Source organism: Prionailurus viverrinus, chromosome A2, assembly GCF_022837055.1.
Source record: "Prionailurus viverrinus isolate Anna chromosome A2, UM_Priviv_1.0, whole genome shotgun sequence".
Classification (NCBI taxonomy): domain Eukaryota; kingdom Metazoa; phylum Chordata; class Mammalia; order Carnivora; family Felidae; genus Prionailurus; species Prionailurus viverrinus.
The window spans coordinates 128,088,797-128,115,955 of record NC_062562.1 but is presented as its reverse complement, the minus strand read 5'-3'; the positions used below and the strand labels follow the sequence as shown (position 1 = coordinate 128,115,955).

At 43.1% G+C, this 27,159-nt stretch overlaps 1 protein-coding gene across 4 annotated transcripts in view; it reads left to right on the top strand.

Annotated features, from left to right (window-relative positions):
* ELMO1 (engulfment and cell motility 1) overlaps positions 1-27,159 on the top strand; it is a 594,484-nt gene that overhangs the window by 44,007 nt on the left and 523,318 nt on the right. For 2 of the 4 annotated variants that reach the window (XM_047849551.1, XM_047849554.1), the window contains one exon: positions 4,949-5,084. The gene's annotated coding sequence lies outside the window, so the exon portion shown is untranslated. The other 2 variants (XM_047849553.1, XM_047849552.1) reach the window with 2 other exon arrangements.

The window sequence follows — 27,159 nt, the reverse complement described above, 5'->3', positions numbered from 1 at the left end:
GACAGAGAGAGACAGAGCGTGAGCAAGGGAGTGGCAGAGAGAGAGAGAGAGAGAGAGAGAGAGAGAGAGAATCAGAAACAGGCTCCAGGCTCTGAGCTGTTAGCACAGAGCCCAACATGGGGCTCAAACTCACGAACCGTGAGATCATGACTTGAGCCGAGGTTGGACACTTAACCGACTGAGCCACGCAGGTGCCCCAATACATACATCTTTTGACCCAAGAATTTAACTCTTGGTAATTTATTAAAGAAATAATAGAAAAAGTGTTTAAAGTTGTAGGTGCAAAGATGTTAACTGAACTGTCATTTATAATAGAGAAACAGTTTTAAAACTAAATATCCAACAATAATTCATAAGATGAAATACTATGTCATGACACAAATCTGTATTTACTAACCTTGAAATGGTTTCAAAATACACTTAAATGATGGGGCGCCTGGGTGGCTCAGTCCATTGAGCGGCCAACTTCAGCTCAGGTCATGATCTCGCGTTCTGTTGAGTTTGAGCCCCGCGTCGGGCTCTGTGCTGACAGCTCAGAGCCTGGAGCCTGTTTCAGATTCTGTGTCTCCCTCTCTCTGACCCTTCCCCATCATGCTCTGTCTCTCTCTGTCTCAAAAATAAATAAACGTTAAAAAAAATACACTTAAATGAAAGCAGAGAGATGAAAAACAGTATATTTAGAATGCCTCCACCTTTACTTTAATCATATATATCATCTCATCCTAGTAATGCTTGTAGAATTGTTATCTCAGTGGTGATTTCTAAAGCAAATATTGTTTAGAATAAATTTCACCAAATAAAATGTTCAAATTCCTCTCTTTCCTTCCTATCAGGAATGGAGTAAAATGGGACAGGGGCTAGGGCCTCAGTAAGTCTGTGCCTAATGTTAAATTAGTGTAAGTTCCATGTACTGTACATTTGTAATATACAGTAACATGCCACTTCTGCTTCATTTCGGTAACTGCAAAGGCACTTTCCCCCAAATACCGTTTATCATCTGATAGCCTCCAACTGAAGTCTTCAACAGTCCCCATAAGGTCAGCTAGAGAAGTGTGGCATGGATCTCTGTTAAAGCAGAACGATCATGGCTCTGGATTGAGAAATCTGCTTTCAGTCCCCATCTGCCACCTTCTAGTGAACTTGGCAAGTCACCTAACCTCTTTGAGTCTGTGTTTCATCCTTAAGTGGGGATAATAAAATATCTTTCCTTTAGTTTATGTGAATTGAACATAAATAAAATCCCTTCCTTGATTTAATTCTTGTCTCTTCAGACGAGGAAATTTAGACAAGGAATATAAATACTAGGGTAGCTTGTTTTATTTTTTATCTTAATTAAAAGTAACATATCCACAACTCATTGTATAAAATGCTGAAATATGTTTCCTTTATAATTAGTCTTTTTGGAATAAAACATAGATTATTTTCCCCAAATATCACAAACCTTTCTTATTTTCATAAGTGTACATGCAAATTAAAGAGGATCTCACCTTAATTATAAGTATTTAAGATAACATAATTATGTTACGTAACCTACCTCAGATTTATATTCAAGTCCATAGTGTATTTTCCAGAAAAAAAGGCCTACCATCTTTAGGTTCATCTAAAACATTTTGCTCAGGGAAACAAAATGCTATTTAACATTTTTACTGTCAGGTAAATATATAAGGAATCCTACTTGGTTTTTACTTTCCCCATTCACAACCTAAATACTAGGCTTTTTAGGAGAACAAATGCACATGCTTGCAAGTGAGTAATTACTTTCTTGGTCATAATGCTATTGTATTAACATGAGATCTAATGTTATTCCTCCAAATTTAACCCAAATACTTATCAAAACTTTTTTTTATGCAAGTCTTAAGAGCCATATCAAGTCCAAAGCCTTAAAATTGGCAATTAACAGTAAAATTACTACCGTATCTCTAAATTATCTTTTCACATTTCATCCTTCCACCCCCTTTTTTCCTTTGAAATAAAAGAAGAAATAAGGTCATGTTTGGGGGCAAACAATATAGGGTGTTGACAAAGAACTGCAAAAATTGGGACACTGTCTTAAAATAAAATTGATGTCATTGTGGATGTTTGAGAGTTGAAAGTAAACTTCAATCAATCTGGGGCCCTAAATCCAAAAAAATCAATGTATATAAAACTACAGATGAGCTAAGTTTTTGTAGGTATATATGTCCTTGGAGAGACCAAGTTAGTAGGTCAGCTGAGGTGTGCTAACCCCTGAATTGTATGTGGTGACCCAGGAGGGGAAGTGGGAAGATGCGATTATGATTCCTGGAAATAATGTAAAGAAAAATGTGGAAGAGCATAATGGTTCAGAGTGTCCATTTAATGTGCCATGTGCCTGGAAAAAGAAGACAGTGTTTTAGGAGAATTCTGAGTGGTCTCTGGAGGGTACAACTGGGTGTTCTATAGACCAAAAGGAGAGCTTTTTAAAAATCCAATAAAAAATTTTTTTTTTTAAATTTTAGAGAGCACCAGCGGGGGAGAGGGGCAAAGAGAGACAGAGAGAGAGAGAGAGAGAGAGAGAGAGAGAGAGAGAATCTTAAGCAGGCTCCATGCTCAGTGTGGAGCCTGGCACAGGACTCAATCCCTTGACCCTGGGATCATGAACTGAGCTGAAATCAAGAGTTGGACACTCAACCAACTGAGCCATCCAGGCACCATTAAAAATCCATTTTAATGAAGCATAATTTATATACAATAAAATTCACCTTTTTAATTTTTATTTTTTTTAGAGAGAGAGAGAGCACATATGTACATGCACATGAGCAGGGGAGGGGGTAGAGGAAGAGGGAGAGAAATAACTTCAAGCAGGCTCCATGCCCAGCACCAAGCCCAGTGCAGAGTGCAGCTCGATCCCACTACTGTGAGGTCATAACCTGAGCTGAAGCCAAGAGTCAACACTTAACTAACTGAGCCACCCAGGCGCACTTCATCTTTTTTAAAAGTAAAGATTTTTATTTTGAGATAATTGTGTATTCACACACAGTTGTGAGAAATAATACAGAAATATTCCTTGAACCATTTATCCAATTTCCTCCAATGGTGAAACTATAGTAAAATATTGTAGGGGTGCCTGGGTGGCTCAGTCGGTTAAGCGTCCAACTTCGGCTCAGGTCATGATCTCACGGTCTCTGAGTTTGAGCCCCGCATCGGGCTCTGTGCTGACAGCTTGGAGCCTGGAGCCTGCTTCAGATTCTGTGTCTCCCTCTTTCTCTGACCCTCCCCCGTTCAGACCCCCGTTCAGTTTTGCTCTGTCTCTCTCTGTCTCAAAAATAAATAAACATTAAAAAAATTAAAAAAAAATATTGTAATATTGTACTATTGTACAATTGACCTTGACTATATCAATGTCAAAATCCTGGTTGTGATACTGTATTGTAGTATTATTATAAAATATAGTATATACCGTACTGTACTATTGTATACTGTGTAAAAAAACCAATATATTGACATTGACACAGTCAAGGTAAAGAGCAGTTCTATCACCACAAGGATCCCTCATGTAGTACTTATATAGCCATCCCCCCAGCTTCCCCCACTTTCCCACTCCACCATCTCTGACCCCTCCCAACCACTAATCTATTCTCCAGTTCAACAGTTTTATCATTTCAGGTATGGTATTTAAATGGAGTCAGACAGTGTGTACCCTTTTAGGATAGGATTTTTTTCACTCAGCATAATTCCCTGGTAATTCATCCAAATTGTTATGAATATCAGTAGTTCATTCCTTTTTACTGCTGAGTAGTATTCCATGATATAGAGGACCACAGTTTACTTAGCTAATCATCCACTGAAAGACAGAATGTACTAATTTTAACTTTGTGTTTTTGATGAATTTTAACAAATTGATACACCCATGGAATCATTGCCATAATCATAAATGGGACATTCATACAAAAGAAATGAAAATATATGTTCACACACACATTATGTGAATGTAGCAGTTTCATTCATACTAGCTAAAAACTGGAAGCAATCCAATGTCCAACCACAGATGAATAAATAAAAGAATAAATAATGATATAGCCATACAGTTCAATACCACTCACTCAGAAAAAAGAAATGAACTACTGGTATAAATATCATACATAATGAAAAAAGCAAGACCTAAAAGAATATATGCTCTATGATTCCAATTATGTGGATTTCTAGAAAAGATAAAGCTTTTTTAGCGTCAGAGAGCAGATCAGTGATTGCCTAGGGCTGGGAGGGAGGAGGGGAACGGTTGACTGCAAAGGGGCACGAGAAAACCTTTCTTGGTTTAAGAGAACATTTTAAACCCTAAACTGGGGAGAATCTGTTGCTCAGAATAGAAGGATGTTACTTTCACAGAAAACAAGGAAGTGCTGAGAAATAAATTTGTTTATGGAGGATGGTAAAAAGAGCAGAGTAGGGAAAATAGATGCCCAAAGGACCAAAGTATAGAAGAATAAAGAACTCCAAAGGTGAAAAGAGTGGAAACTTGAAAGAAACTTCTCAAAGCTTCAAACTACAGAAAGCTGATTGGAGCCTCATAACACCAGGGATGTGAGCCTCACCTATTTGACACTGAGTTTGTAATATGTAAATTTCCCTACTTGATTTTGTGATTTTTTTTTATTAATAATTCTACACTTGTAAAAACGAAAGAGAATTTTTATTTTTAGAGAGAGAGTGTGATTGGGGAGAGGGGAAGAGAGAGAGAGAGAATGAGAGAGAGAATGAGAGAGAGAGAGAGAGAGAGAGAATGAGAGAGAGAGAATGAGAGAGAGAGAGAGAGAGAGAGAGAGAGAGAGAGAGAGAGAGAGAGAATCCCAAGCAGGCTCCATGCTCAGTGTGGAGCCTGACATGGGGCTCAATCCCATGACCCTGGTGATCATGACCTGAGCTGAAATCAAGAGTCAGACGCTCAACTAATTGAGTCATCCAGCTGCTCTGGTTTGTGATCTTTACACAGCTGTGCTCCCTGTCCTTCTTTGGGTCTGGAAGGAGAACTTAGCCCTGTATATGCAGAAGCAAAGAATATGGAGACTGCAGGTGTGGAAATTCTGCAGGAAAACTGACAGGAAAATTCTCTCTGATTCCACTAATTGGTAAGACATGAAATTACCTCCAATAGCAGAAAGCAAACAAGGAACATTTTCTTTGCTTTTCTTGGGACTCTTTCATGACAAGATACACTGTGGTATTTTCTACTGATGCCCTGCTGGAAGCCCTCTCTACTCCTCCCAAAAGTATGGAGTGCTGATATAGTAAATGGCATGCCCAGATGGAAATAAGCCCTTTTAGCCTAATACATATCCCCAAATCCCCTCTACCCTTGAAGGAGACAGTACTTCCCTGGTGTAGAGAGAAAGACTGGAGCAAAACAAAGACAAGAGGACTGGAGGCATGAGTTCAGTCTGAAAGAGAACATAAGAACAGATGTCCAAAACCAGGTGAGAGTAGGGGTGAATACTAATGCCAGGGGCCTGGAGGTGGGAGAGAAGTAAGATATGGTTACTGGGATTCAGAACTGGGGAAATAAACTAAAGTAAATAGGAAGCAAGAAGGAATCAAATTAAGTGGGGAGGATTGCTAGGAGATGCTAAAACCACTGGTTAAAAGATCATTCTGGAATAGGATATTTGCACAGTGTAAAGTATCCTATCACAGATTTCTTATTACTTGTAAAGGGAAAATTTACTTTTTCACTGGAGTTATTCACTTGGTGGTGACATTTCCCAGGCGGTTAAAGTTAGTACCACCAAGATTGGCATAGACTGACAATGCATATACCAGTGTAATGTAGTGTCGAGTACCCATATCGCTCATGAAATGTTCTTACCAAAAATGTTTAACCTGAAGCCCTAATCCATATAGAAAAAAGTACAAAGGATAAAGGGGTAAGTGAAATCACACCACAAGAGACAGACAAATCCAGAGTGTGAGCTATTCTCTAAGAGGGTTTGCCTGGACCCCACACCTTATTAGTAACAAGGATTAGAAATACAGGTTCTAGGGGCGCCTGGGTGGCACAGTCGGCTAAGCGTCCGACTTCAGCCAGGTCACGATCTCGCGGTCCGTGAGTTCGAGCCCCGCGTCGGGCTCTGGGCTAATGGCTCAGAGCCTGGAGCCTGTTTCCGATTCTGTGTCTCCCTCTCTCTCTGCCCCTCCCCCGTTCATGCTCTGTCTCTCTCTGTCCCAAAAATAAATAAACGTTGAAAAAAAAAAAAAGAAATACAGGTTCTAGATAGAAGGAAGGGGATATTTTGCCTCCTAATACTGTAGGCAATAGATAAAGTGAACGGATGAGTTAGAATCTGGATGACCAAAGAAGAAACCTCAGTTAGACCCTGAGACCCAAAGCTTAACAAGAAAAAAATTGGAGGTTAAGACCAGGGTCTCACTATATAGCATTTATAGAATAAAAGTGAGAGGAACTAGTGAATCCAAAGACTCTGATCCTTATCATGGCAGAGGAAGCCACTTAGTGGGGTGTTTTCCAGAACCCTGATCTGTTCTCACCTAATCTGTGGGTGTGGGGAGACACTGATGCCTGACTGAATCAAATTCAAAAAGACTTAGAGAAGGTGAACCAAGGTCTTTGGTCCCAGAGATCAACCACATAAACACAGACATGACCTAACAGTAACATAACAAAGAATTTTGCCTTGCTATTGGATCAGCAGTGAGATAGATGCATTTGAAAAATAATTGACAAGATTTAGCTGTATTGTTTGTAATGGTTAATTAATTAATTAATTTATATGACAACTAATTTTTTTTTTAAGGATCAAGACTGGTGTCCTTCAAGGGAAAGATGGTTAAGATGAGAGAGATTTGAAACCATAGGATTTGAAACCATAGAAGTTAGAGTAATGGGGAGCATTTAATCCTCAGGAGAATGTTTAGATAGAATTCAGTGTCTGTCTTCAAAAATCTGAAAAAGGGTATCTCTTGGAGAAGGGATGTGACTTATTCCATGTTAACTGCAGAGGGCAGAGCTGGGATCAAAGGGTACAAGGAGGTGGATTTGTCTAATTGCTGTGCAAGAAGAGACACAGAGTTCCCTGTTTACTCTTGGAACAATTATGACAGCCAACATTTACTGAGTGCTCATGGTGTCTGCACTATAGTTGAAGTCTTTATATGTCTTAGCTAAAAAGTTGTGGATCAAATTCATAGTTACCATTACAAGTGCTCATAGCATCATTGGTAAAGGTTCCTTTTACTGGCTGCTTATTAACTTACTTCGTTTGGATACTTACCTATTTACTGTTATTATATCATTATCATTTTACAGATGAGGAAGGCTGATTACTTTTCTGGAATCATCCTACTTTAAGTTATTGGCTTATAATGATCTGGACCCAAGTCTTCCTGCTACTAATATTGCCTTCAGAGGTTATGCATATAATAAGAGGTCAGATCAGGGCTGTTCATTAGAAATATAATGTGAGCCACTAATGAGAGCCATATATGTAATCTTACTTTTTCTATTAGCCACATTAAAAATGTAAAAATAAGCTATTGAAAATATTTTAATTATTACATATATATATATTTATACTTATATTTTAACCCAATACAATAACCCAACTGACTCATCACATCTTAAACTATTATCATTTGTTCAAGTGATGTAATCAACACAAAAATTATTAACAAGGTATTTAACGTTCTGTTTTTCACACTAAGTTCTGTGTCTATATTTTCATAACATCTCAGGACTAGCCACATTTAAAGTGATAGTTGCTCCAGGCTCTTGGCTGCTAATGAGGAGCCAGGACAGGGTTAAAATTTAAATCTCTTTGCAGGGGAGAGAGTGGGATTGCAATTTAAAGAGGACCTTTACCTTCCACCTTATATTCCAACGCCTCCTTGCTCCTGATTTACCTCCTTTGCCAGTTTGAAGTAACAACTGCCTTTGTCTTTTCTGGTAGAGCCAACGTATATACTTCTGAATTTGGAGAGAGCAGGTTTTTTTCCTGCAACCTTCCAAGGACTGTCATTTCCCTTCTGGCAGCTACACTGGGAGTTCATTTGTTTGAATTTTGCTTTGAAAGTCACAAAAGTAGGTTGCATTAATTAAATAACGTACTCCAAATACCAAATTGGGGGTAGAACGTCTTGCTTTATGAAAAGTTATGCAAAATTAGGGAGTCCCTGGTTTAATTGATTAGAAATAAATAGTGTAAATGCATAGGTGACTATAAGAGGGAGTAAAGGTTTTGTTATTTTTGCTACGCTGCTCACGGGTAGAGGCAGAGCGTCAGAACAAACACACCAGCCTCTTAAAGTAGCTTTAAAACAGCCCACCGAAGTTTCCCCTCGAAATTCCAAACCAGCTGCCAAAAATGAAAGCTTATAAAAAGATGCCACACGCTCTCGGCCTCCCGGAGGTGGCGCTATGACGGTGACGGAGTTAATTAGTGCCTGCAAAGCGCCGCGTGTGAGCTCATCCGAGAAGTCATGCTCTGCACACATATTATTTATAGCCGATCTGAGGCGTGCACGGTGTTTGACATTTTTCTTCTTTTTAAGTAGGGGGACTTCAAAAAGTCGTGGACATTTCCCTCCACCCTCCACCCCGCAGGCAAAGTGCAGTAGGCAGGCTCCAGGGCGCGGGCGGGAGGTGAAAGCGCCAAACACGCGTGCCGGCGTGCAGGTGCCGGGGGCGGCGGCGGCCACTCTGCAGCGTCCGCTCGGGAGGAGAGTTCGCGGTTGATCTCGGGATGCCTTGCAGATGCAAAATGTGTCTCTGGCCAGCAGGAGGAAGGAAGAGGAAGTGAGAGCAGCGGCAGCCGGCGGCGCAGCAGCCGGCGGATCCCCAGTGTAAGTGCGTGTGCGCGGGTGAGGATGGGCACGGGATAGAGGCAGAGCCACCCACACGGCCGCGGCCCGGAGCTGAGGGACAGAGCTTCTGGCCCCCCTTCAATGGTCACGGGTCGCCAGAGCTCTGGTCGCGCGGAACCCTCGCCGCCACCGCCGCTGTCCTGCGACCCCGGGCAGGTTCGTAAAGTTTCCTGGACTGGCGCCGCGCCCCGACTCGCCGACCTCAGCGCGGCCGGGGAGGGAGCTGAGGCTGGGGCACTGGAGGAGGCGTCTTGTTCTGGGGGACTCTGGGCGCCGCGGAGACACTTTTGTTTCCTCCCTGGGGGCTCCGCGGCTGGAGCAGGGGTAGCCGCGGCGCTCTGCGGGGCGAGGGCTGCGGGCGCTCCGGGGCGCTCAGCAGTTGGGGAAGTCTGGGCAGAGCCGGGCGGCTGGAGTGGGAGTGGGAGTGGGAGCGGAGGGAGGGGGCGCGGGAGATGGAGAGCAGGGCCCGGGGCCCGGGAACCCGCGGAGGCGATTTGGCCAGGGCCGGCTGGTGGGGGCCGCCGAAGGACTGCGCTGCTGGCTCGGGGGGGACTGGGGACAGGGGAGTGTGGGATTTGGGGGCTTGGAGATCCGAGAGGCTGCGCCTGGGAAGGTACTGGCAGCTCGGGCTCCGGCTTTTCTCTGGTACTCGCAGATGGGAGGGAATCCCTCGGCGATCGCGCTCTTGGGAGGGGACAGCGATGGGCTAGAGGGATGGAGGGCCCGAAGGGGCAGGAGGAAGCGATTGGGGCGGCTGGGACCCTCAGGGGCGACAGTTAGTAAATACTCGCCTCCTGGGAACATGCCGGGGTCTCCCGCTGGGACTCGGAACGAAGGAGGCGGGGGCAGAGGGGTTCTATGGGAGATACTGGCATGGAAGAGGGGGGCACCAGGCGCGCCTTCAGAGTAGGGGCCAACGGAGCTGTGGGGGTCCTGGAATCCGAGCTGAGAGGGGCGGCGGAGATCGCTAGAGTAGCTTTGAGGAAGAGGAAATATAGAAGTCTGCCAGCCCTGGGGTGCGCGCGTGTGTTTGGGGTTGGGAAGTCCGTGTTGTGTCGCGGGCGCGCGCGAGGGCGGCGAGCGTGTGAGCAAGTGAGCGTGTGTGTGTGTGTGATCGCGAGGGGCTCTGAGCTTGGGACTTCCCGCCAAGTGACCCTCTCCCGCTTGGGGGCCGGACGTTTGAAGTTGGCAATTCCGGGCAGAGGTTGTTGGCGGTGGGACCTGCGTTGACCTAAAGCTGCAGGGCTTGGCCTCCCCCAGTGACCTGGCCCTGGGGTCCTCTGGACAGCTCTTAGGACTCACTGAGCATATTTTGTGCAGCCCTGTGCCTCGGACCATGGGCCTGCTAACACCGCTGGCCAAGAAGGATGCGGACTTAATCCGCTGTATTTAAGATTTCAGAGAAGATTGAGACCAGGGTTTCTGCCTCCGGAGGCAGGGACTTGCAGGCTCCCAGGTTATCGCTGCTAGTGGCTTGGGGGTGGCGCGGTGGAAGAATTTCGGAGGTTTTTGTTTGTTTGTTTATAAAATAAAAGTAATTAATGATATGCATTTATGCATCAATCATTTGAGGGTAACTTTAGGAACTAGAGGGGCATAACCCCACTGGGGTTCACTTTTAGATCAAAAGGCTGGCAGTAGCTATTGTTAAGGGCCTCTTCTGGTTGTGGTTTTTCATTTTTCCCCTCCATACCCACTTCTCAAGGTTATTTCAAGGATTTTTGTTTCCCAGTTTACAGAACTGGGGACTCAGAAGCCCAGATACCCTGCTGTCAGGTGGCAGCCTTTTTTTTTTTTTTTTTTTTTTTTTTTTTTTTTTTTTTTACGGTTGCCCTTCTGAACTTCTGCTCTTTACTATGGTACATTTCCTATCTTTTGAGGGCTGTTACAGGTTAAATGTTGCCTTTTTTCCTAGTACATTTATTACTCAGATTTTTTTTTTTTTTAATTAGATGGACTGGTTGTCTTGGGAAATTGTGAGGGAATGACTTGACCTGCAGTGTTGGAACTCTGCAGTGGGGGGTGGGGTCTGGAGGGAAGGGAACTGGGGAAAAAGTTAGTAGGTGTCTGGGAAGGGGAAGTTGTGAGGCAGTCCCAGACCTGGGTCTGGTGGAATTTAGGATCCCTTTTTGGGCTACAGGATGGGTAGTCCTGTTAGTGGCTATATCTTCACACACACACACACACACACACACACACACACACACCCGCCCCCATCCCCTTGTCCTATTCCTACTTTTCTTAAAACTGTAGCCAATCTGATTGCCTTACATTCTTCTTTTTCACCAAGTTCTTTCCCCAGGACCTTTGCATATGTTATTCCTTTTGCACAAAGAACTTTTCCCCACATGTCCAGATGGCTTACTCCCTTGCACACTTCAGGTCTCTTCTACCCAGTTGTCAGCTTATAGGCAGCCTTTCCTGACCTCATGTAAAATAGCAACCAGCCACTCCATGGTCCTCTTAAGTAACTCAGTTCCGCCCCCCCCCCCCTTCAGCATTTATTACCCCCTGGCATTACATATTCATTTGTTTATTTGATTATGTCTGTTTTCCCATTAGAATGGAATTTCCATGAGGGTAGGGACCTTGACTTGTGTATAGGTCCAGAACCTAGACTGATGTACTGACCGAGAGATGCCTATTATGGGAAATATACCAGGCAAATATTGCAGCATCAGTGGCAAGTGAACCCAGGTAACAGGCTTTTGCTTTCTTTCTTTCCTTTGTCCTTCCTACCATGCCCAGCCATTCTTCTTGCAGACCTCTTTCTGCCCTGAGTAGACTCAGAATTTTAGCCTGAAGAAAGGAACAGAGAGGTGATTCCTTGAGAGAGTAGAAGACCACTATAGTTTATTGATAACACGTAGCCACTTCTGATCTGGTGTTTGTTTTATCATATTCCTTGGAGAAAGTCTTTGCAAAAGTACCTGTTGCTTTACTCAAAGAAATGCCCCCTCAGGAAGAAGGGGATTGCTGTGAGTGGGGTGAAGTCAGATATCCACTATATCTTGTTCTGCTTTCCCAGAAGATGGAGGTGAAGGCAGAGGAGGAGAGGACGTAAGGAAGAACAGAAGTGGCAAATGTCTAGGAGAAGAAAAATGAAAGGGAGAAAACAAATGAGGGGCTTCTATAGTGCTTCTAAATCATAAGCATTTATGAAATTACAGTATTGAGATAAGATAATACTTAAGTGGTTTAAAGTAATTTACCCCCTTTGGGTGTTTGTTGTGAATGGGTGGGGAGAGGTGGAGGAAGAGAGTGCTTTGAAGCCCTTGCAGAGAGGATGTGGCTGGGGTGTGCCAAGGGGCTCTACTGAGTGCACACGTTGCTTACCTTACCATCTTTCTTAACACTGAAGGTTTAGAGCTAATCATTCCTATGGAGGACATTTCCTGTTCTGATCTAAGACACTGGGTACCCTTAAGGTTTGTAACAGGAAGCCTGCCACAACTTTTTAATGCCTGAAACCATCCAGGTGGGTAGTTTGGTTTTTAAGACATTCATTCTATTGAATTGGGAAAAGGTGGGGAATTACTAAACCCTGTCTACATCACAAAGCCTCAAGTGTTTGCTGCTAATTATGCAACTCCATCTCTGCTTCCTTCTTGTCAACTAGTCTAGTGTTTTTGAAGTTTGGGGTTGCAGTCCAGGAGTAGACCATAATATTAATTTATCATGTCCAAACCAGCAGTTTAAAACATGAAATAGAAGGGTACAATGGAAAATAGGGTGTTTTACAAAACAGACACTGAATCTTAATGTCAAATGCGTTGCTTAAGGTTAAAAAAAAAGTCTATTAAAAGGTCTATTTTAATAACTCTGGAGGCCCTAGGAATCTACATTTTCAACCAATTTGCCAGAGATCCTGATGAAAGTGGTTCACAAGGCCATACTTTAAGAAATATTTAGCTGCTCCCACCCCTTACCAATGCTATTGGTTTAATTTCCTGCAAGAGCTGCTATTTACAAATGTTCAATTAGATGCAGTGAAAGTGTTAGCCATTGACTTAACTTTTAAAATGCTACTGTTTATAGAACTTGATGATATGCCTGGCTGTGATTCTGCCATATTGGCAAAACTGGAAATCTGGTTGGTATGTTTGTCGCTTAGCGATATGGCGAGGCAGTAGATTCATCGGAAATAACTCTTTAACCTTACTTAGAATAAAATGAATGTACTCTTTTCTGGCCAAGTTTTAGTTTAGTGCTTTGGAGGTCTTTGGAAGCTTAATCAACTTTTCCTTTCATATTTTATACCCGGTATTCCCCATATGCCTATCTTAATTATTTTTGGACATTTGCAAAGACACTAGTCATCTTTTCTTGTGGCAGCCATGCTGCTGTGATACATAATTAGATAAAACATTTTATTTTATTTATTTATTTTTACTTAGGCTTCATGCCCAGTGCAGAACCCAACACGGGTCTTGAACTCAGGGCCTTGAGATCAAGACCTGAGTTGAGATCAAGACTCAAGATGCTTGACCAACTAAGTGTTGATTAAGGTACCTCTAAATAAAACATTTTAGAGGACTTGGGCTTGGGCCTGACCAACCAAAGAAGAAAAAAGGGTGAGAACTTTAGCACCATCTAAAACAAAGATTTTAAAGACCAACCATCCAGGAGAGAGAGTGTGGCTCCTGTGAAAGGCATGTGGCCCCTGAAAGCCTTTGACTATGCTCAGCACAGCATTATTAGGTACAGCGAAGCCATCCCTGCATGCATAACACACAGAGGGGTTGCAGTTTTCAATCTCCTGGATAATTTAGGTTGTGGGAGTGTTATCAATTCTAACTTATTTATAATAACCAGTCCTGAGGCCCATAAAACATTGTTAGGATCCGGGGTTAGGTTAACTGTGTTTTCTAAACTTTCACAGGATAAGTGCAGGTACAGTTTGACCAGAATTTTGTCACTGGCCTAAGGAAGTGAACAGTGAAGTATCCAATAGGAATCTGTGTGGGAGAGGGAACGCTAGCACATTAAATAGAATTAACCACAGCAACAACCTGGCGTAGTGCTGAGTGGAGAGATTAGTCACATGTATAAATAGAAGGAGATGACGATTCCCAGTCAGTGTTCTAGGCCCCCACAAACACTGATTTCCAGAATCTGAGCAAGATTATTATTGGAACCTCAATTTTAGGAATTGAGGCTACAGTTTTGGCTATTTTAGTTCTAACAGTTAATTCAGGGAATAAAACTTCCCTCAGTTAGAAAACGTTTACTACTTGCTGGACTCCAGGACTGCTGTGTGTTGGGTGGGTTGTACTTGTTGGGTAAGGGACAGTGGTTGGAGGGCACCATGATTAGGTAAGCCCTGATTGAGCATTGCCTCAGTGGTCTTGGAGTCACAGGATCCGTGCGATATTTTCCTCCTTGCATCAAGAGCTGACACCCTTCTTCCCAGAATGCTGCTTTGGAAACGGTGGAGAATAGACAGCAGAGTATTATCCTACTTTACAGATGTGGCTTGGAGGAATGAAATGTCACGGGGATATTTGGAGAGTAGATATGAGCTTTCCTGACTCTTCTTCCCCTGTTGGTCCTTTCCCGTGCACCATGATGCCTGTTTTGGTGATTTCCTGCTCTTGTTGGTTCTCTTGTACTAGCCTGGCCTGAGGCCAGAACCCCCATGTTGAGCTAGGCTGCAGTGCATCCAGGGAGCACTTCCCTCCTGTATGCTGGTAGAAGTGCCCTGGGTTCCAGTGGATGTGCTTTGTGTTGCCATGGCTCCCAGGGATGTGCTTTCTGCCACTGAGACCAAGTTTTGCTGAGTTGGTGCCTCTCTTTGGATATCTCATTCCGAAGCTAAACTAGTGGGGGGGACAGCATGCCCATCACCTAAGTTCATGATATTGGAGCATATAAGCCAGAATGGAATTCATTAATCAAAAATGAGAACAGTGTTTGCCAAGGAGAATAGACACATATTCTTTAGCGAACACTTTTTTTTTCTCTCTCTCTGTGGGTGAGTCATGGTGAAAGCAAAAGCATGGAACCAGTTGGTGGTGGGGAGGGACCGAACGGTGGTAGGGAATATATTTAACAGCATTTTCCATCTAGTCTTAAGTTTTGCTACTTCTGCCCCATAGATTAATACCAACTAAGGGAACCAGAGACTGGAGTCTTCCACCAGAATGGTTTTTCCCTTGGGTGATGCTGAAGCTACTTATTCTGTTCTTTTTCTCATTGCAGGCTATTGCCCTTTTTTTTTTTAAAGTTTATTTATTTTTGAGAGAGAGAGAGACAGAGAGGGTGAGTGGGGGAGGGTCAGAGAGAGAGGGAGAGAGAGAATCCTAAACAGGCTCTGCAGTGTCAGCGCAGAGCCCGATGTGGGGCTTGAACTCATGAACTGTGAGATCATGACCTGAGCCGAAATAACCAACTTAGCCACCCAGGAACCTCTGGCTATTGCCAGTTCTATGTTGACTCTTTATTTCAGGCAGTCTCAACCTCAGCACTCTTGACATATGGGGCCGGATAATTCTTTGTTGAGGGTGCTGTCCTGTGCATTGTAAGAAATACTAGCTTTTTTTGGCCTCTACCCTCTGGATGCCAGGAGCAACACCCAGTTGTAATAACCAAAAATGCCTCCAGACATTGCCTATTGTTCTTGAGAGGGCAACCCCTCATCCCCCAATTGAGAACCATTGTTTTGTTTCCTTACGTAAATTAGACTAATTGTGTGCTGTCTGACAGGCTAGACTTTTGATAGCAGTTTGTAAGTGCCCCAGTTTTCTTGATACTGGTGAATTCTTAGACCCTGAGGTGGTGTATTCACAGATAGATGGCCTCACCCTATATGTTCTTTTATTTTCTCTAGATCTTCAAATTTCCTCTGGAGCTTCCTTCCCTCCTGTATTACAATTGTCTTCCTAACCCAGCTCCCTTTCAAGTTTGAATTTCATGTGTGTTTCTTCCTGGTCTGCTGTGGCTGAAGAAACCTAGCAGCTCATGATTTTATGTTTCAGTTTCCACAGAAGGTCTGGAATTCTGGCCACTGGTTGCTGCCTTAACTATCACCTCTACCTAATGGGAATATGATAAATGAAATGAGGAAGGTGGTTAACAAAGCTCAGTTTGGCTACATTCAGAGGCCTCTGTCACAAGATTAAGGAAGTGTCTGTGTGGGAATGAGTTAACAGGGTGAAATACCTCCTCCTTTGCTTGTAAAATGTACCTTGGCTAGTTGGATAGTAATAGATATTGATATTCCATTAGTGTGACCAGGACATTGTACTGGTCAGGGGAAAAGCTTTAAGGTACGTTTGTATGTGAAGTCCTTTCCCCCTCTATCCATTAGATTTCTGTCCTAATCTTGCCACATTTATTTTCTTATGTAATTATCTGTCGACCTTTTATTTACCTTCACTGTTTGGCTGCAGTAATAGTGCAGAGCATCATCTAGTGGCTTAAGTAATGTAGAAATATTGCTGGCTTGTATGCTGGCTATGTCTCCCCAAGGCAGCAGCCTTCTTATAAGTCACAGCCCTATGCCAACCCTCCACCCTTCCTTCCGCCCTTTGTGCCTTTTTTTTTTTTTTAAGTTTGAAATTACGTTTAGAGAGCCAGCATTTTGTGCTATGGGGTTCTGTGGCTGAGCAGTGCTAGATGAGCTATATTTTCCAGGCTGCTACACACAATTACCCTTAATTTTGAAGCGTAATGCATTTCAAAATATTTTTTTTTCTGTTTTCAGGCTCTTTAATCCAAATGCAGAGCCACAGCTGGCTTTGCCCGTGGCCCTGAAAAGGCATGTGGCTTGGGAGGTAGAGCTAGTGGAAGGACTTTGGTTAGATTGCGTATTTTTGGCCGAGTGAAGAGTGAATTCCAATCACACTCAGTAAGGCTGGTTTTTACTTGACTCCTGACCACCTTCGCCCCTTGCCCCGCCTCACCGTTTTTAGAGCATTTTTAGAGTAGACCCTGTGCCCCAGTTATTCCAATTGTGGGCCACTCTGTGGGAAGTGACTGAGTACTCAAAAATTTAGGTTTGGGGGAAGGGGTTGATTCTATCATACACTTAATAGTAAGCATGTGTTGTGTATGTATGTGTGAGAGAGAAAGACACACACACATACACATACATTTATGCAGCTCTCTTAATAATGAAAGGTCTTAGAAGCAAAGACACTTACTATATCAGCTGCTAAATCTTATTTTCTTCAGTGCTTGTCATATTTACAGCAAGTCAGTACAAATTTTGTTAAATCAGAACCTTTATCAAGGAATGAATGTTTCCATCATTTTTGGACTTACTCTACTGCCACGAAGTGACTTCAACTCATTAGAACTATTTTCTCAGTTACTGTCCATTCTTCAGTGGAGAGTTTTGGGAAACATTTGCCTGGGTTTATATGAGAGAAGCACAATAAAGATTTATTTATTAATTGTAGTATACTTTAAAAAATAAATGTGTGGCTCACATTTAAATGCATATAAATGTTTTCACATTGAAATATTGCTACACTTATAGCACCCACCATAACACATTATTTACATTATTCGTTCATTCATTCATTCGTTTATTCAGCAACCATTTTAATTGCATTTCATGTTCTGAGGTCAAGGCACTTCTTGGACATTATAAGATCCACTTCATATGAGCCGTATGGGAAGAGGGGCTGTGTGGAACACAGACCCATTAGCAGATAGTCATAATGGAGTCTGATAAATGTATGTGTAGAGTGTTTGCAGATCATAGAGGAAAGAGTTCACAATAAAGTAACTTTGAGAAAGATCTGGAAAGATAAGTATTAAAAGAAAAAAAAAAAACACATGATATGTCCAAGGAACACATCAATCAGGGTAGTCAGGAGAAAGTCTGGAAGAGGCCTTGTGTCAACTCTTCTGGGAGCTGGGCATTTAGATTGAATGGAAAGGAAAAACAAAGGATTTTAGGCAAGGAAAAGACACAATTGGAATTTGATGAGAAATATAACTGCCAGGGCACCCAGGGAAGGTAGATGAGAGGGGGCAGCAGGAAGGAGGTACCAAGGACAGACGGAAGCTGTAAGCTTCTTCCTTCTGCAGCTACCCAGAAAAACATGCAGTCTTAGGCAAATGAATAAATAAGTAAAGCAGCATGCTTGAGGTGTAAATGCAACCTGAAAACAGGTCTCTCTACCCTACCTTCTAGTCTGAGTAGTGGGCCATCCTCTTCCTTTAAGGAAACAATTTCCAGAGACAACCCCTGACCCCCAACCAACAGCTGGATGGAAGTTGGAGAGAAAGGATATTGACATTGATCAAAACAAAACAAAACAAAACAAAACAAAACAAAACAAAACTTGGTGACTGATTAGATTTGGAGAGAAGGGAAAAAGTAGGAGCCTTTGAGATTTAAAGCTAAATAAATAAATACTTGCTGGCTGAGGATTCAGGTATCTTTTTGACTTTATCAGCTGAATGACTTGGTGTAAGTTAATTATCATTCTCAGCCTCAGTTTTCATATCTGAAAGGGGAGGTAATCTAAGTCCCTATCTCTTGGAGCTGCTGAGGTAATTAAATGTAATGATGATTGTAAAGTAGGGTACCCCAGAAGCAGTGCATTGGATTTGCTGTTGTTACTGATGTTATTATTACTAATTCAAATAGTTACTATTCAGGTTTTTTATTCAAATATCTTGCTAAAATCCTTTAAAGACATACATTTATTATTTCATCTTCTCTGTGAGTTGTAAGTAGCCCAGGAAATTCCTGTTAAGGTCCTGGCTAGACTGTTAGTTTGATTTATGTCTCTTTTGCTCAAGAACACAGAGAGGTAAGCTGCTGAAATACAGGTCAGGGGAAATTACGATCAATTGTGAATGAAAGGAACTGACCTAATGAATCCTGTTAGCAACTTGAGGTCCTCAAGTAAAAGCTCTTGTAAATAGATCTCTTTCTCCCATTCACTTGGAACTAACGTGGGGTTTTGCTGTGTTATTTTATTATTATTTTGCTTCATGTAGAGAGAATGGAGGTTGCTAATTGGGACTCTTCCCCTTTCCTTGATTCCAGTTTTCTGGGGGGGGGGGATGTTTGCACTTGCCCAGTGTGGACAGGAGCCCAGTGAGAAACGCCCCACTTAGTGGAGTACTGGTGGAAGAGCAAATGGCAGGAATTTAATTCAGTTGAACTGGGTTTCATCGGTTGTGTTGCCTATTAAGGAAATTCAGTTGTTCCAATAACACTTTGTAAACGTCTCTTTTCGAATCATTTGGAACATTCCAGTAAGTAGGGACCTATTAATGTTCAATGGCAGGTGGGTGGTAGTAAAGTGTTAATCTTTCTTCTTTGATCTGAACCTGTCAACCTGATTAGGAAATACTCTGGGGATTAAAACAGAAAAATAAAAGTAGGATGACTACAGTCCTGAGTGTGACCCAGCATCGATCTGTTGGCCCAGAGTAATGAAGCATGCCGACTCTCCCTTTTCAAAAGTGTCTCAGGTTGGACAATTCATTTTATGGCCACCTAAGTAGAAGCCACCTGTTTCCATTTCTGTTTATTTTTTCTGGCTTTTGCTAGTTGTTTGGGTGACTTTTCTGCTTTATGTGCCTCCAGGAAGGCAACAACTGGCTTACAGATGCACCAGCTCATTAAGGAGTAGCACATGTACCTGTCACTTGGTAATGGCCTTCACGAAGTGGATTGAAAAAAAACCCAACCTCAATGCAGACGCTAAACTGCCATGATGTAGAAGTGTGCAAGAGAACTGTGCAAAACGGAAACTGCTTCTCTAAAACTTGTGCTTCGAAAGAGTGTGGCTTCCCCACCTCCCGTTGCTGTAGTTGTAGAAGTCACTCATATCTCCACTAGATGCAAATCTCGTTTGGTATGTGACAAATCGCACCCTATTCTCAGTGTAAAATAAAATTTCCAGTCCCTATCTCTTCTCCCAAGAGGGTGATAAGTATGGATGATTCAGCTGCTGGGTTGTCACCTGTGTAGCAATACCTCTACACTGTGTATTAGGATTGGTGTGTAACTTTAAGTAGGATCCAATGTTAAATAAATGTTTAAAGACCCATAAAGAGATTTATGTAGTGAAACACAGATTTATAGTAAATCACTGGAGAATTACATTCAGAGCAAACTGCGTATCAGTTTAACTATGATTCAGACACCTTGATTTGCCCTGTACCCATTTTATGGGTGACGAAGTTTGTCTGTTATTGAGGCTGGCTGTCCAGCATCATGCAGATCCAAATTCAGTGCTCTTTTCTGCAGCACACCAAATGCTAACTTTCCTGCTGCCAAGTCTCCATCAATTTGTCAAATTCATTTTTGCCTCAGTTGAACCTGTTACATTGGGATGTTGTGTTGAGTGGCCATGCTACTTGGTGAAGGGTGGAGAACAATTTGCCATGAGACCTAGTGCCAGAAGACAGGTGGCAGACGCTCATCACCTGACCCAAGGGCTGACTGCAAACAAGATGGCAGAAAGAAGAGGACGGTAGTAGTGGATTCACTTATATTCCCGTGAGACATGATTCTGCTGTCATAGAAGTTGTGACTTAAAAAAAATTTTTTTTTAATGTTTATTTGTTTTTGAGAGAGACAGAGACAGAATGGGAGTGTGTTGGGGGCAGAGAGAGAGGGAGACACAGAATGCGAAGCAGGCTCCAGGCTCCGAGCTGTCAGCACAGAGCCCGATGCAGGGCTTGAACTCACGAGTTGCAAGATCATGACCTGAGCCGAAGTCGGATGCTCAACCGACTGAGCCACCCAGGCATCCCGGAGGTTGTGACTTTTGATGACTTGTTTAGAGCCATTTTAAATCTTTGAATATGCTACTAACAATTCTGGCATATGAAAGTGTCATGAAGCAGTCTGAGAATCGACTCCTGGAGCTGATCATGATAAGGCACATGAAGGGGTACAAAAATATAAGAAGTCATCATGAAAATCTCCAAGTTTGTTTTTATTTCAAAATACATATTTTAGACAGTGAATAGGCTTTAGGGTAATCGTTCATAACCAGATCAATCCAAGGCCCAGAGAAATGACATAATAGCAGTTGTAACATTGAGTTTCACTCTTCCCTCAAACTCTGGCAATTGCGTTATGTAGAGTTGGGCTCATCCATTAGTTTTTTGTTTTTTGTTTTTAATTTTTTTAATGTTTGTTTATTTTTGAGAGAGACAGACAGAGTGTGAGTGGGGGAGGAGCAGAGAGAGGGAGACACAGAATCCGAAGCAGGCTCCAGGCTATGAGCTGTCTGCACAGATCTCGACGTGGGACTCGAACCCATGAGACGTGAGATCATGACCTGAGCTGAAGTCAGATGCTTAACTGACTGAGCCACGCAAGCACCCCGGGACTTATCTATTTGAAGTGAGAAGTGCCAAAGAAGGTATCTAGTATCATATACAGGGAAGGGACACTACCATAGGACTTTAGTCTTCAGGGTACCAGAGACGTTGGAACCCCTTATTTTTAGGAGAAGGATCATAGTATATTTGATGGTTACTATGGGTCTGATTTTGTCTCCAGTGTTTTCCTTTTAAAATACTTTTTAATGCATTTGTTTACCCACAAATATTTATTGAGGACCTGCCAAGTACGATGGGGTGTACTATGTGATATATAAACAGTGGTGAGTCTTTTTCCTACAAAAAATAGCAGACCTATTGCTGCTTTTAGGCTGCCTAGACACTCACTAGCAGAAGAAAGGTGCATTGATCAAAGGATCACACAAATAAATGTGACATTTAAGGTCCTGATGCTGAAGGGCTGGGGAGGAAAGACACTGATGCTAGAAGGGGCCCTGGCAGGGGATTAATGTTGTCAGAGAGGGCTGGGAAGAGGAGAATGGACTTTATTGGAAAAAGAGGAGTCTGTGCAGATGACTAGCATATGTGAAGAACAGACACGGACGTTGAAGGAACAGGAGACCACAGTGCCCAGAGCAGGGAGCACTCCAGGCCTGGAGTAGACTGGGGAGGAGGGCTCCTCGGGATCAGGGGTTTGGGTCTTTATCACAAGAGTAGTGGGAAGTCACTGGAGTGTTTTACCCGAGGGAGTGATATGATCAGATTTATGCATTGCAAAGATCTTCCTGGTTATAGTAAGTTTTACATTATTTAAAGTTGGTCACAATGTGGATGCACTCTTACTACTTATTTATTTATTTATTTATTTATTTATTTATTTATTTATTATGTTTATTTATTTTTGAGAGCGAGAGAGTGGGGGAGGGACAGAGAGAGAGGGAGGCAGAATCTAAAGTAGGCTCCAGAGCCCAACTAGGGGCTTGAACCCACGAACTGTGAGATCATGACCTGAGCCGAAGTCGGATGTTTAACTGACTGGGCCACCCAGGTGCCTCACTACTTTTAGAATCTAACCATTTCTAAAAAGAATCAATGTAGTCACTAGTGTCTCCTTCAAATTTTAAGCAGCAGTTTAACCAAATGATTTAACATGGATGTTGCACAGTGCCTCGTTCTGTGGTTCTCAGCCTTCAAAATGACTAAGACTCACTGGGAATAAGAAACTGCATTTTAGCAGGTTTCTCAGTTGATTCTGATGCCGGTGGTCCCGACTCCACTTTGAGAAGCATTGTCCCCAAAAGTGCTAAGGAGTGAAAAAAGAATATAAACCTTGAGGTAAAACATTGTGAGGCTGCCAATAGAGGAGGGAGCCTCTTTACTGTCGGAGTTTTAACTTGGACCCGTTCTCCTGATACTGGAGGGATTTTCTTCTAGTGCACCTGAAATGGATTCTAAATCCTTTGAGTTTCTTCTAATTTATTTCCTAATCCTTTCATATGCAGCTGTTTTCTCAGATCTGTGGCTTATTCCCTCTGTGTCTCTGATATTTTACTTTACATTGTGTTGCCATTTAATAAGAATCTTTTTTATGTAAGTCCCAAATGAGGTTATAAGGCAGGGAGGCAGGGGGCGGTGGGGGAGGCCGGCCAGATGAAGAGGGGGCTCAGAAGCCCCTGCTTGGCTTTGCTTACTTTGCCCTCTACAGCACCAGACTGAGCGCCTTCTGCCAAGGTGAGACCAGTCTATAGTTACTATAAAAGGGGATTGTTTTCGGCTGTTCCCCAGAGAATAGGAGAGGCCAAAATTCTGGCTCAGGTGAAATCGGGCTGAAATGAATATTAAGGACAGACTTAGAGCAGAAAAGAAGTCACAGAACACATCAGACAATTCAGCGGGTGCTCAGAGAGTAAAGTGCCCTGGACCCACATCTCCCTCTGGTCCACATGACACAACTCAGTGGTCACCTCCTTGGAGAACCTTCTTGATTTCCTGGTATCCCCTCCTAGGACACGTTCGGTGCTTCTCTGTGCTGAGTAGATTGGAGGTCATGAAGGTACATATTCCCAGTGCTGAGCCCATAAGAGCCACTCCGTGGTATGTTTTCAGAGAGAAGCACTATTATGTATGCAGATGAGCACTGTGTCCTACAGTCCTTTTGGGAAGAGCCCTTTCAAATGGCTTCTTTGTCCCTGAGTATGGAGCCCAAGGACACGTGGTTCGGGGATGTAACTCTCATTGTACTCATTTCTTCTGAAGACAACTGCTGCTGGAGGTCACTGTGATTGAGTCCTGGGCCAGACCAGATGTCAGATGTGGGGAGACAAATGGCTACTGGCTTTGCAATGCCCTAATCCTGTGGTGGCCCTGGCTACTGCTTTGCTGTCATTCCACTGTGCCCAAGTGTACCTTGGATGTAATGAACTTTCCAGAGGAGGAAACCAATGTTTTGTCATTTGCGTTATTGTCTGCGGAAGTATTTATACCTCATGTAGGTATTTATAATTCTCTCCTCATCACTGAAAAGCCTGTGGGGCATAGATATTAGAGATCATAACTTGTAAGAATGTAGAAAACATTTCTTGGCTTCAACCCTGAAATTTCTATCCTCTTTGTGCCTTCATCCCCACAGTTCAACCAATGTTGAAGCTTGAGAGTTTTTTTCTCTTTTCCTTCCTCTTCAGTGCCTGTGGACGACCAGGCATTCGTGACATACACTGGGGGTTGGGATCCCTACCACATATGTGGTTACCCACATTTCATTTAGTACATTCTGAGAGCACCGTGGCCTTGATAATTTATGTTTCTGCACTCTAATTGTACATTATTTTTCTAGCAGCTATCAAAGGTTTCAGCTAGCAATTGAAACTTGATAAGTGTCATGGCTCTTCATTGCTGGAATGATTAATCCTGATGTTCAAGACCTGAGCGAAGCCCATTTCTTTTAAGACAAATAGCACACACACAGTAAACCCCAAACTTAAGTGTTCCGAGTTCACTCTGAAAGTAGAGCACATTCAGGCCTCTGGAACCGCATTCTCAGAACTTCCACAGCCCCTTTCTCCCTTGATAAAATGAGCAAACCAGTCTTCACTCTCCCAGTGTGGGGATTCTGCCAGTTGCTGGGTCTGTGTATTTCAATTATATATTCTGGAGCTGGAGACTAACCATGGGATGGGCTCTGTGACCCACTGGATAGACTGTGAGATGGCTCTGAGCTAAGAAACTCCATTGATCACCTGAACTCCATTTAGCACCTTCTCTGATTGGTGGGCCACCAGTGACATTTTGGATCTCCTGGAATTAGTGACAATTCAGAGCTGGTGCCTGGTAGTCCCTCAAAGGTCTGATTATTTCCTTTTCTCTAATTTACATTCCCCCTAGTGAAAGGCTGTAGGTCCCTTTGGAGGAAGGCTGGGAGAAAGATTAATTGTATGAATTTTTGGCGATCTACCAGGGTCCTTCCACAAGGGGATCCAGTCTCACCTTCATTTAAGGGGTTCTGGGCCTATAAATTGGTTTAAGCATGGGAATTGGTGGAGAGGCCATGACTTTTTATGATTCAGGTTAGACTTTTGTCCCCTTGACTCACATCTTCTCTGCTTCTACAGATTAAGTAAGAATTTTGTAGGCTTTCTATCTTTTTCACTTGTAGTTGACACCAGGAGTCTCTGTGAATCCAACTATTCTGATTGGTCTTTGACACTGCTGTCCATATGGTAACCACGCTGCACTAGAAAGTACTTAGAGTCTTTGACTGGCTGAAGGGCTGACCTGCCTGCTCCCTTAGACACTTCACTGAACTGGCTTGGGGAAGCAACACAGGCGAGAGCTTCGCAGCCACAATGATCGAAGTTGAAATTACTCATCATCTCCTTGCTATGGGAAAATTCATTAAGCTCTCATGACTCCTGTTCCCTCCTGTATAAGTGGAAATGGTGCTCATGTGTTGTTACAGTAAAATGAAAAATGTCCCCAAGGAATGGAGTTCTTTGGGCTCCAGCAGGTGTGAAGTAGATGTGAATGGGTGTACACGTTTTGAACCTCTTCTCCAAAATTGTGCGTTTAAGCCTGTTGGTTGGATGGAAGGGATGGAGTTAGGAGTCACAAATGGACTTACAGGATGCACTGTTTGTGGTTAGCTTCCCATACTCTTCAGGTTTACTAAAGTCCCTCAAGTACGGGGTCGATTTTAACTGTTGTAGAAAAAAGTGCCATTTTGTTAGAAATAAGTAATGCCTACAAAAGAATTTCACATTTCCTGTCCTCTGCATTAGGACTTAAATTTCAAGTTTACTATGTTTTCAAGAACCAGTGTTTGATTCCTGGGTCTTATTTTTCTGTCTTTAGAGAAATAAAGTCTGTATGGGACAGGTGACCTTCTTAGTACTTAGCTGATGCTGTGGAAAGTCTTGTTTGTGGACCCTGTTTGTGGACTTCATTAATTGACTCATTCTTCAAACACTCAATGCCAGGGAAGTGTGATACACAGGGAGTGACTTGGCTTCCTCCAGGGGACACCCATAATACAGGGTGGCTAATACCCCCACGTAGGCACTGACCACTGTCACTGTTGGCCAAAGGCCTGCTTTATGGAAGATGTACATGGTGAGCTCCGCGGCTCTGGTGGTCCAGGCATGGAATTTGGGATCAAGAGGCCATGGTCTTGGTTCCATGGCTGCTAGGACTATGATCTGTGGCCTCCCTTGGTTGCCTCAGTTTTCTTAGCTATACTGTGGAGGGAGGCTGCTAGATACGATGGATCAATCCCAAGCAAAAAACCATGGAGCAGCTGCTTCAGAATCATCTCAGCAGTTAACAAAATTAAAATCTGGGCCCTCAACCTCAGAATTTCTGATTCTGGGCAGGTTCTGGAATTTGTATTTATACAAGGACTCCCTGCCCTGGCTGATTTTCATATGAAGCATCCTTTGGAAGGCCCTGGATGACTTCCAGCTTCCCCTTCTTCCCTATAGCTCCACTCCTCATCTTTACAACCTAACACCCTCTTAAATATCTCCTTCAGAGGGCCTTTTTGACCTCTGGCTGATTGGCTCTTTATAGGGAATTAGGCCTTGCCTCCGTGGAAAAAACAAAACAAACAAAACCCCAAAAACTTTAACAAGACTCATCACTGTGTACTTGTGTATGTTTTTGTCTCCCATATTGGCTCTGGAGCTTCTGAACGTTATGATGGCACTGTGTTGGCCATTGCATCTTCTGCGTCCTGCCCACTGCTTGGCATGGAGAATATGCCTAAAGGGGGGTGTTCACAGGGCAAGATGGGAGAGTGGGAAAACCGTAGAGTGGCTCCTTTCACTGCCTGTTAACACTCCTTGCAGAGGTTTCATGGATGTTTCCAAAAAATCACTCCAGCATCTTTGGGATTACCCATTGAATTGCTTAATTTGCGTCGGCTCTGGCACCCAAATATCTGCCTGTTACAGAGGAGCCTGCATCCCTCCTTTAGCCTCAAGACCCCAGGATGGACGTGGGATTGCTGAAAGAAGCGGGGACAAGGAGACACGTTGGAAACTGACAGCTTAAACTCAGGTGTTTTGCAAACACAGGGACTTCCGAGATATTAGTTGGCATTCGCCTCTCTTTACCTCCTCCCTTCCCCAGTTGAAAAAGACAACCCACAATACGTGGGCCCCAATTCTCCTGAGGACAGAATGGAGTCACACTGAGAAAAGGGAAGTTGGTTTCCTGGTCGCCCTCCCACTCAGGAGTTCTGGGTGGCGCCATCCCACACTATTTGCATCACTGAACTATACACATTGCCAAGTCTGCATCTTAAATTTAAACATTTGGATGCTGGTAAAGAAAGCCTGAGGGAAAAGGTAACATTTCACCCTAAGCGGTGCGTAAGCACTGTACATCGTATGTTTTACTTCTGCTTTTGGATTAAGGACAGAACGTTAATTAAAAAGTAAAAAAGCTCATTTTCTGAGCAGCAATTAATTTGTGTTCGCTCTGCTTTTCATCTGTCGAGCCTTTGAATTTTTGAAAACATAAAGGCTGTAAAAGATCTCCTAGGGGTCTTTCCAATGTGCATTCCCGTCT